Here is a 6,489-nt window from a genome sequence, read left to right as displayed (position 1 = left end):
GCATCTAAAGAGACAAATTAATTGAAAAATATTGAAAATGAAAGATTGTAAAGAAATTATGATTTTCTTAATCATAGCTCAACTTAGACTTTAAAATTTCAGTGAAAAAAATATCATGTAAAAGTTCTTGGGGTGAGATATTATTCAAATAATTTAAAACATTCCATACTCACTATTTTTATATATTACAGTAATTTATCCGTAAAGGCGCATGGCTCAGTGGTCAGAGCATCAGGCTCACAAGCATGAGACAGTGAGTTCGATTTCTGGACCGGATTGTGTGTTGTGTTTTTGAGCCAGACACTCTATTTCATGTTGCTTCAGTTCACTCAGCTGTAGAAATGGGTTGTGATGTCACTGGTGCCAAACTGTATTGGTCTTCCCCTTGGACAGCATCGGTGGCGTGAAGAGGGGAGACTGATCTGCATGGGTGACTGCTGGTACTTCCATAAACAACTTTACCTCAAAGAGAGAACTTTCTAGTGCAATTCCATGGTCATTCATGATCGAAAGCTGGTGGTGGTCTTTACTTTTAGTACTTTATAATCGTAAGTCCGGGAACTTTTTGATACTACCTCGTATAGCATGTTTTCGATCAGTGGTTCAACCATTTCTTGCTTATGGTCTCCTTTAATTCCTATTTTACTCTACTGGATCACCATAGATATTCAATGTTTATATAAAAAAAAAATTCTACAATATTTTTATAATTAAATGATATTAGGAATTGCTTTAAAAAATTAAAATATTTTATTCATTATAGACATATAACCAATTTATTGCACATAAATTTTCACAACAAAATCTTATATGAACCTCGGTTGAGAACCACCATTTTAGATTCAGGTCATCTTCCATATGTTGTTTCTATATAGTTTACAATATATTTCAGACTCAGGTTATCTTCCATTAATTACCATCTTTCTATGTATTACATGTGTCAGTCCCTGATTACCTCCCATACTTACCTTGTTGGTATATTCTACAATATGCTTAAGTCTCTGGTGATCTTCCATACTGACTATGCCAGTCAACTATGCCCTTTGCATTTATCCCAATAAGAAAAGAGGTGTTAACAGCACCCCTATGACGACATAAAGAGTTGAGAACCCATAAGACAAAACAAATTCCGTATAGTAGTGTATAAGTTGATATTCCTGCAGTAGTTTCCACTTGCCTAAAAACAGGATTTGAATGCCACATTAAGTACTTAAACACTTTATCAAGAGCTGCTCCTCATATAAACTGAGCCAGTAAGAACTGGGTTGATAATGGATACAGTGTTATCTCAAGTGCAGAACACAAAGAATTTATTGGACTGTCATATGGATGACACCCTATTAATTCATATAGCTGCACAGCTAGTTCACATCATAAAGATCCAGGCATGGCCATTCTAACAAATATAAAGCAATTGTTGAAATATGGTCTACACATGCCAAAATTCTGTTGACTTTAATATTGGTTTCAAATTTTAGCACAAGGCCAGCAAGTTCGGAGGAAGGAGTAAATCAACCCCAGTACTAATTTTATTGACCCTAAAAATATGAAAGGTAATGTCAACTTCGGTGGAATTTGAACTTAGAAAATGGAGACAGACAAAATGCTGCCAGCTCACTGCCTTCTGTTCACTTTAATCCTTAAAATCCTTTAAAATGTTTTAGCCCGAAGGCTGCAGCCATGCTGGGGCACCACAAAATTTTGTAGATGATTTGGAATATTGGATGTATAGTTTGGAATATTGGATATATGATTTCTTTTGACAAAGAAACAGGCATAGTTGTATAGTTATGAAGTTCGCTCTGTAATATGTTTTAGAATTTGAGAGATTAAAATCTCTGAGTGACGGTTTAGTAAATGGAAACTGGATGGAAACCAATTAGAGAAAGTTTGTCCTTGGGTAGATAAATTTATTACCTCAATTTAATGTTATTAGACGGACCTTAGTGTGACATTAGTGAACTCCAGCCTGCATGCAAGCACTCAGGCCAGATATCTGGGAAGTATAACTTGTTCCTTTCCTCTTACCAGTCTTGGAGTGAAGGCACATGGCTTAGTGGTCAAGGTATCTGGCCCATGATCATAAGGCCATGAGTTTAATTCCTGGCAGCAAGTTGTGTCCTTAAGCAAGACACTTTATTTCACTTTACTCCAGTTCACTCAGCTGGCAAAAATGAGTTGTACCTGTAATTCAAAGGGCCAGCCTTGTCACATTCTTTGTCACACTGAATATGAATCATCCTGAGTATATTAAGGGTACATATGCCTGTGGAGTGCTCAGCCATTTGTACATTAATTCATGAGCAGGCTGTTCCATTGATCAAAAGGAACACTTTTCTTCATAACCAACAGAGTGCCATGCTTAGAGGTCCTTAAAACAGTCAGAGCTGTTGTCCTACTTGCTATGATTAAACCATTAAAAAAAAAAAGATTCATAAAGTACTAAGAGATGTGTGTACAACTGGCCTCTTAACCAAAATACATATTACGTCACTGGCCCTGTATTAGGTTTCAGAGAAAATATCAGTTATCCAGGTCAGCATTGTAAAGAGAAACAGTTTACTGCTGTAACCACTCTAATATTCATATATAACAGAAAAAATGCTAAGGGGTGGGAGTGAGGAATATAGTTGATTAGATAAACCCCAGTATTTTATTGGTACTTATTTTAATGGTGGTAGGTAAAGCTGACTTCGTCAGGATTTGAGCTTTGAACATTGCTGATAGAAGAAACAGTGGACACGTTCTGTCCTTTAAAAAACTGGCTTTTTATAAATGCAAAAGAAATATAGACAATTAAGAAATGAAAAAATACTAATGATACTGGTATTAAAGATGATAGCAAGCTACATAGGTTTCTGGTTGAAGTCTCAAGAGCCTGTATACTGTCCACAGGGCAGCATTATTTCCCATCAATAAAACAAAATATTTAACCTGTTGTCACAGACCTCTGAGTTGTAAACAGCCACCAGGACTAGGCTCTGCACACTTTTATGAACAACGATTGCACAATATCCTTAATGTATTTTGTCAACATATAATGCCAAATCTAAATTACCAAAAACAGAAATAAATTAGACAAAAGGAGCCCAAGGGAAGAGAGAACATCAAAATACACACACACACACAAAACATATATACATAACATTTTTCTCAGTGAATTTATGAATACAAGTACACAATCCTTTATCCAGAACCCTTGGTGGCAGTTGTGCTCTGAATTTTGGATTTCAGAACAAAAGCCAACTGCCTCAGATTGTAAACCAAACATCAAAACAGACATCCTACTATGGTAGCAAAAGTACCATAAAGATTATAAATATTATTACAGTTTATTTATAGAGTAATATACTGGAAAATGAAATAGTGAGATAATTAAGATCACAAATAACAGAATGCATAGTGGGATAATTTAAAACAAAGATACACAACCCACAAGTTCAGGTATACACATTACCATAATATTTCTGTAATGTGATGCACTATAAATACTATAAATGGTATTACAATTTATTTGTATGCTAAAGCCTTAAATTGGTTCAAACTAGGCTAAAGATGTAGCTGCAGTTAAGTTGTAGAACAGGACCCATCAGTGCCACCATCATCAGGTTGCAAGCAAACTTCCGATAATGGGCCAGGAATGACATTCTCATGTGATGGAAGGAGCATAATGAGAGAGGGCATTTTTAAAGACTTCAAGTGTCATCTGTCTCATTAGCATAGGTTTTGTCTAAGCAATATCTCTTTGAGTAAACTCCCATAATCTGTTGCTCACCGATAAATGCATGTTGTTCAAGGTCAGCTATTAACTGATCACAAATTTTCACCATATCGTCAGTAGGAATGGTTTCATATTCTTCAGTGAGCCACTGCACAGACACCCCATGATCAAGTTTCTGTAGTAACTCTATTTCCTGTACTATTGATAATGATGTTTCCTTTTTCTTTTTCTGTTATCCATTGGGGTATCTGCAGTTCTTTTCAAACAATTTCAGGATAAATTATATGCAAAATCACGAGGAACAACACTAAGACAGCAAATTGCAAATGGACATCTCTCTATGAGTGCTGAGTCACACATGAAATTGGGCAATAAGTGGTGGCCAACCTGCCAAGCATTGCCACATCATACCTGAATTGAGTTCAGCTGTTTGCACACCTAAATGACGTATTATGACGCACTCCACCCTTCATAAAAAAGTTTCAGGGGCTTTTTAGATTTTAGATTTCCGGATAAAGGGGTTGTGTACCTGTATGGTGACAAGGGCATTGTTGCGTGAGAAACGTTTTTCAAATCAAGGGAGATAACTAAGATGATTTCAACACGACTGAAGTCGTCTATATACATACATACATTATGATATATATATACATGAGACAGACGGGATTTCCTCTTTTGGCCTATGATCAAAATAGAAAATCCCATCCTTTTAGAATAAAAGGTCATTATTTTAATGTTTTTTCTTTTCTTTTTTTTTAGGGCAGATAAATAAAAGTACCAGTCTAGAGCAATGGCGAAGTGGAATTATTAGAGTTGAAAGGGTTGCCTTTGTTTTGTAGTACTTGTTCTGGCTCTCTGCATTCTGAGTTCAAATCCTGCTATGGCGTTTTTGATTAGTCGAACTTAATCACCTGGTTTAACAGCACCCTGTATGCCTTAGGTGGAGTCACTCTGTTGTATTTAAACCAGGTTTCCAGTTTGAAACTATCTTGCTCTCAACTAATACTACTACTACTACTCAAAAGTCCTATAAAGGATCTTTGGCACTACCTTTCCACCTGACAAAGCAAATAACTAAAAACCCAGTGACCATAAAAGTTCTCATTGACACAACTGATTTAACCCATTAGCATTTAAACCAGCCATATTTGGCCCAAATATTCTATGCATATTTTCAAATTGGCCAGACCCAGCCTCTCATGCTGACCTAAAAGTCACATCATCAAAATCTCAAAGCGACAAGATAAATACACCATCATCATTAAACATCCGCTTTCCAAGCTAGCATGGGTTGAATGGCTTGACAGGAGCTAGCAAGGGGCCGCACCAAATTCCATAGACAGTTTTGGCTTGGTTTCTACAGCTGGATGCCCTTCCTGACCCCAATCACTTTACAGAGTGTACTGCATGTTTTTTATGTGGCATCATCACCAGTGTTTTACGTGGCACCTTGGTTTTTAGGAGATCAATTCTGTTGAGACAGGCAGGTCTTTTGGAGAACAGCAATGTGCCACATAACTTGGTTCTTTTGTCATCTCCTTTGGAAGGCTCAGCAAAACAATGTAAATAACTAAGCATTACATTTGCCAGAGGAATCCAAATGTTAAAAGGTTAGAAAAGGTGATAAGATAACTAATGATTGAATTGTAATATACTCAAATTTGTCTTATCATTCAGACAGTATGTCCAGTTTGAATGTAAACTATCAGGCCTGTTGCCATACAGAGGCATCCTCATACCATACTATAATGTAGTGTAGTTGTTTAGTCTCAGGCTAGCCACATTATCAAAGTAACTGAAAGCTTGTTACCTAGGTGACCTAATCAACAATAGTGGTGGATATCAAGACAGTTGTAGTTGCCAGGCTAAGGACAAAGGTAGGAAAAGAGAGCTGTTACTTTAGTTGACAGCAAACTTCTCTCATCAAGTGTTGGGCAGACTGTATGATGTGAAATATTTGCATAGAAGCACAACCTAAGTGTTATGCAAAGGCAAAAAAAATCAGACATTCACTGTTGTGTGTTAGAGTGACTGCAATGATACAAACGTGTATGAAGAATGATTAAGTAAAGTGTCAAATGATTGTTGAGTAAAGTGGATGGAGCATGCAATATAAGAAAACTGAAGAAGATATGCACAGGTGATGAGGAATGGCCTTGTGATGCCAAACCTTATTCACTTAACATAATGTTCCAGTTGTGACCAAGCCATCTTTTTTTCAGCAATTTACAACAGATTTATTTCTCGAAGCTTGTCAATTGATATCCCAAATGACTGCAAACTAGCTTTGGTCAGTAGAAGGACATTTTGAATAATTTTAATATACTTTAGTAAAATTTTGATATTTCATGTTATATACATTATAGTAATTGCATAATTCTTCTACTTTGGGTGTTTTTCCTTTCCTAACACTTGTTCTTGTATTATAACACCTACTGGCAGAACTGTATTTCTCGTCACATTGGCTAGTTATCGGAACACAGGCACAACTGAATTCACTTCCTTGTTCTTTTTTTTATCCGCTCTTGGTCATTAACCCTTTCGTTACTGTATTCATTTTGAGATGCTCTGTGTTTCTTTCAATTAATTGTAAATATAACAAAGAATTTAGTAAAATAACTTAGTTACCATTAAGCTACTGTTAGGATCATAAATTGTGACTAAGGTTTGGTGGTATATTTTAATGAAAAACTTATGAAAACAAGACATTTATACTACAGAGCCAGAGCCGGTTTTGGCCGGGTTATTATCAAAAGGGTTAATAGTAT

Source organism: Octopus sinensis, linkage group LG6, assembly GCF_006345805.1.
Source record: "Octopus sinensis linkage group LG6, ASM634580v1, whole genome shotgun sequence".
In the NCBI taxonomy this organism is placed as follows: Eukaryota; Metazoa; Mollusca; class Cephalopoda; order Octopoda; family Octopodidae; genus Octopus; species Octopus sinensis.
Note: the sequence above shows the minus strand (reverse complement) of the source record.